The sequence below is a fragment of the Macaca mulatta genome, chromosome X (genome assembly GCF_049350105.2).
Source record: "Macaca mulatta isolate MMU2019108-1 chromosome X, T2T-MMU8v2.0, whole genome shotgun sequence".
NCBI classification, from domain to species: domain Eukaryota; kingdom Metazoa; phylum Chordata; class Mammalia; order Primates; family Cercopithecidae; genus Macaca; species Macaca mulatta.
The window spans coordinates 148,104,599-148,109,976 of NC_133426.1; the positions used below are offsets into that span (position 1 = coordinate 148,104,599).

General features: G+C 43.4%; 1 pseudogene; it reads left to right on the forward strand.

The window, feature by feature from the left end:
- Positions 1-319: 319 nt before the first annotated feature.
- LOC106995344 (melanoma-associated antigen C2-like) lies at positions 320-951 on the forward strand (annotated as a pseudogene).
- The last annotated feature ends 4,427 nt before the right edge of the window (positions 952-5,378 follow it).

Below are 5,378 nucleotides of genomic sequence, written 5' to 3' on the forward strand. Positions count from 1 at the left end.
CCTCATCCTCTACTCTGATTCTTGGTGCCCATGAGGAGAAGGAGAAGCTGTCTGCTGGGATGCTGCCTCTTCCCCAGAATCCTCCTAAGAGTCCTCCCCAGGGTCCTCTCCAGTGTTCCCTGTCCTTCTGCTCCTCCTCCACTTTATGGAGCCCATTCAATGAAGAGCCCAGCAGCCAAGAAGATGAACATACAAGTACCTGGCACAGCCTGACAGATAGTGAGTCCTTGTTCATTTATACACTGGATGAAAAGGTGGATGAGGTGGTACAGTTTCTTCTCCTCAGATATCAAACAAACAGCCTGTCACAAAAGCAGAGATGCTGACGAATGTCATCAACAGGTACATGGGCTGCTTTCCTATGATCTTCAGGAAAGCCCGTGAGTTCATAGAGATTCTTTTTGGCATTTCCCTGAGAGAGGTGGACCCTGACGACTCCTACGTCTTTGTAAACACATTAGACCTCAGCTGTGAGGGGAGTCTGAGTGATGAGCAGGGCGTGCCCCAGAACCGCGTCCTGATTCTTATTCTGAGTGTAATCTTCATTGAGGGCAACTGTGCGTCTGAGGAGTTCATCTGGGAAGTGCTGAATGCAATAGGGGTGTATGCTCAGAGGGTGGACTTCATCTGTGGGGAGCCCAGGGAGTTCGCCACTAAAGTTTGAGTGCAGGGACATTACCTGGAGTACTGGCATGTGCCCAGTAGTGCTCTTCTACGTTATGAATTCCTGTGGGGTCCGAGAGCCCATCCAGAAACTAGCAAGAAGAAAGTAGTGAGATTTTGGCCATGCAAAACAATACCGTCCCTAGTTCCTTTCCAACCTCCTCCAAGGATGCTTTGAAAGATGTGGAAGACAGAGCCCAGGCCATAATTGACACCAAAAATGATGCTACTGCCATGGCCAGTGCAAGGTTCCGTGGCATCTCCAAAATCTTCTCCTGTCTTGAGTGAAGTCTAGGGCAGTTTCTTACCTCTGTGTTTGAAGAGGGCAGTTGAGGTACTAGGTAGTGGAGGGCCCAGGTGTGCTTGAGGGAACAACACAGTGTTCTTCGCATTTCTGTTCCATACGGGAGAGATGGAGATTTACCTCTTTTCCTTTTGTGTACTTTTTGAATGATTTTCCTTTTAACAGTAGGTTGAATTAGCTTCAGAATATTATTTTATAAATATTAGTCACATATGTATTGCTGTTTATCTAGTTTAAGAGTAACAGTCTGATAAGTTTGTCTCTTATTTTGTGATCTGTAACAGGATAACATGGTATTGCACCAGGAATTTTCTTGAAAATGTGTAAGAACTCAGCAGTTAAATAGTGGAACAAAATAAATGATGGTGAATAGTTACATTTGCTTATCCTGCTTAGTCTGTTGTTCTTGAAAATTAAAGAAATAGACCTGGCTTTTCTTAGCTCATTCAAGAAAGTAGCAGAAATTAAATGTTAATAAATAAAAGCATCTCTGACTGCTTTATCTGCCTAACATTCTGTGAGCATTTGCTTGCAGAGGGGACTCTTAGTAGTGGGGATACAGTGAAAAGCAAGAGTTATGCCTTACCTATAAAACAGTAGAATCTAGGAGCAGAAGCCATGTCAAGAAGGTGGTAAGATGCTCTCTACAATCATAAGTTTACAAAGAGTGGGGAGGTGAGACTCCAGATGGAGTCTTCAGGTATAAAGTCCCTGAGCTAAGGTACTTTGGGGATTCAGGAAACTGCAGATGCTTCTGTGGGAGCTGATTGTTATGAAGCTGGGTGGTGCCAGGGGCCAGACTCTCAGAAGGTGAGAGAAAAGCCTGGAATGGAAAACTGCTCTGAGTAGTTCCCTCTGGGTGGAGGATGAGGCAGAGAGGAGTCTCCACATAGGGAAGTAATGGAAGGTGTCTTGCAGCTCTCAAACTGATGAGCTTGAACACAGTGCAAAGACTAGGTGATTGATACCCATCATTTGCAAGGGTTTCCTGAGAAATAAGGCGATAACTCCTGGAAATGCTTCCCAGAAGCTTCTAGGCTGGCATTCATTTTCCTAGCCTGGGAGAGCCAGAGCCCATTCCATTGAAAGGACATTTAATTAGGTTATTTTGAATGTAATGTGGGCAACTGTAAGCAAGGGCTAGATTTTTAGTGGAGGATCAATAGAAATAGTGATTTGGATGTGTGAGCAAAGGGAAAGGCAAAAAGGAGTTGGTCTTTGATTCAAATTCTAGGATCTTTGAGCTGCATTCCACCTGGGGAATTCTCCCCTTACCCATGTTATATAATATATTATTTCAGAAAGAAAATGTACTGAGTTGTATTTATGAAGCTGAAATTTTGGTTGAGTTGGTATTTTATGACATATTCACCTACATCTTCTCTGAGATGTTTCAGATAACAAAAACAAGAGCTAAATTTTTCATAAAAGACAGTAGTAGACTTTGAAGTTTTAATTCTATTGATAACGACTGCCATTATTAAAATTCCAATACATGCCAGTCACTGTGACAGGTGTTTTATTCACATTACGTACATTCCAGAACATCTACAATAAAGGACTTATCCAACCCATTTTACCCAGATGAAGAACCTGAGTCTCATAGTGCTTAATGAATTCCTCCAAGTTCACATGGCTAGAATGTGATAGGGCTGGAACATGAAACCTGCTGTGAATTGATCTAGGCACATACCGTCTCCACTCCTCCCAGCCTCAGGAAGGTCTTTGCCTGTTAAGCTACTTCTCTTCACAATTCTTAACATTTCTCAGGTGACATAAAGATGAACCCTGTGGCCAAGATATTCAGATAGGACTAGAGAAGTAAGGTGACGATGAGAATAAATGCAATGTGGGGATCGCTGTGGACTTTATTTACCTAAGGAACTCCTATTCTGAGCCCTAGGTTTCTAGAGAGCTGACTCTGTCCAGGTGCCAGCAGTTCTGTCCAGCCTCAGCACTTTCCCACTTTACAGCACCCTCCTTCTTGTCTCTCCTGTGTGCTCTCCTGAGCAACTCTGGAACCTGTCCTGCTGACCAGCTCGTCCCTACAATCTCTCTGTGAAGGCTGTGCCCTGCTTCCAGTGTAACAGCCCAGAATCAGCAGTCCTTCCCCTGACATAGACGCCTCCTCATCCCCACAGAAGTTCCCTGACTGATCCATCCATACCCCCGGCTCCTGTGCGATAACAGCAATTCGATGTAAATTTTCAGTTTGGATAGTGACAATTCCCTATCTATCCTGGGCATCTTCAACACACTCTCAAAATACTCCCACATAGGGTGGTGAGTAGAATCTGATTTGCCACATAATATACTGGTTCTAGGCATGTAATCCTAGGGTAAGAGATAGAGTTTTTGAGATCATCCTAATATTTGATATTTGTATTAGGATTTTAATATATGGTATTTGTGGTAGCATTGTTTGAAGCAGGCCACTGAAGAGATACACAAATGAATGAGCTATACTAGGTGGTCAAAAAGCAAAGCTTCCTTTATAAACTTGGTATATGAGATACAATTTTGGAAATCACTTTGTAAATAAATTACAAGGAACAGAATTTCTAAAAACAGAACAATAACAAAATCCTTAATACTGCTTAGGAGGTGACAAAGGTTCCTTGACAGACAGGCTAGCTCTGATGAGAAAAGAAAATGATGGTTAACCATCCTTCCATTGTCTCTTTTCTGTGTACCTGCCCTACAGGAAAATCTTGGTTTGCAGTGTGCCATAGGCAAGTCTCTCATGGTAGGATATTTACCATATACCAAAAGGAGTGAGAGAATTCTCCGTCTAAAGAGATTATATTGTGTGATGGTTAATACTGGGTGTCAACTTGATTGGATTGAAAGATGCAAAGTATTGATCCTGGGTGTGTCTGTGAGGGTGTTGCCAAAGGAGATTAACATTTGAGTCAGTGGGCTGGGAAAGGCAGACCCACCTTTAATCTGTGTGGGCACAATCTAATCAGCTGCCAGTAGGACCAGAATAAAAAGCAGGCAGAAGAATGTGAAAAGGCTAGACTGGCTTAGCCTCCCAGCCTACATCTTTTTCCTGTGCTGGGCGCTTCCTGCCCTCTAACATCAGACTCCAAGTTCTTCAGCACTGGGACTTGGCCTGGCTTCCTTGCTCCTCAGCTTGCAGATGGCCTATTGTGGGACCTCGCGATCATGGAAGTTAATAAACTCCATAATACACTCCCCTTTATATATATACATCTATCCTATTAGTTCTGTCCCTCTAGAGAACCCTGAGTAATACAGATTTTTGTATCAGGAGTGGTTCTAGAGAAACAGAATATTAAGGATGGAGGTCTTTCATTGGTTTTGGGGTTTCTGGAGTTGGATGCTTAACGTGATTAGACCCCAAAATGCTAAGGACTCTAATTCTAATGGTGTGGAGAACACTGATAGGCTTTGGTGTGAACTGTTTAGAGAATTATGCAAAATAAATGCATTTGACACTCCTGATTGACCGCTCATGAGAAAAAAGTTTAGTAACCCTATACTTAATATCTTTGACCATATGTGGGGAATCAAGGAACATAATGAAGTGGGTTGGTTGCTCCTAAATTCACTGGACAAAGGGTTGAAAGAAAATGATAAACTTAGGGATTCCAGCTCCTGGCTTCAGAAGCAGATACGGAGCCTCAAATCTACTAAGGTTGCCCTGAGTATGAGTCTTATCTCCTGTAGAGAAAGAGCTGAAATTTCCACCTTTGTCTGAGGAGATAAACCCTGTGCTTCCTGAGGCAACAGTGATGGCCTCCTCTGAGGCAGTTACCAGTCAAGATAATGTTGCTTCTCCTCAGGACCCACCCCCAACACCCCTGTTTGTTTCTAGACCTATAACTAGGCTAAAGTCCTGGCGGGCCCCTAGAAGTGAAGTTCAGAGTGTGACCCACGAGGGGGTGCACTACACTCGAAAAGAACTGCTTACGTTTTTTAATTATATAAACAGAAATCTAGAGAACAGGCATGGGAATGGATATTAAGGGTGTGAGATAATGGTGGAAGGAACACAGAGTTTAATCAGACTGAATTTATTGATTTGGGCCCACTAAGTAGGAATTCTGCATTTAATGTTGCAGCTTGGGGAGTTAAAAAAGGTTCTAAGGCCAGGCACAGTGCCTCATGCCTGTAGTCTCAGCACTTTAGAAGACTGAGGTGGGTGGATCATGAGGTCAGGAGTTCAAGACCAGCCTGGCCAAGATGGTGAAACCCCGTCTCTACTAAAAATATAAAAATTAGCTGGGCATGGTGGTGGGCACATATAATCCCAGCTACTCGGGAGGCCAAGGTACAGAATTGCTTGAACCCAGGAGGCAGAGGTTGCAGTGAGCTGAGATCACACCACTGCACTCCAGCCTGGGTGACAGAGTGAGACTCTGCCTCAGGAAAAAAAAAAAAAAGT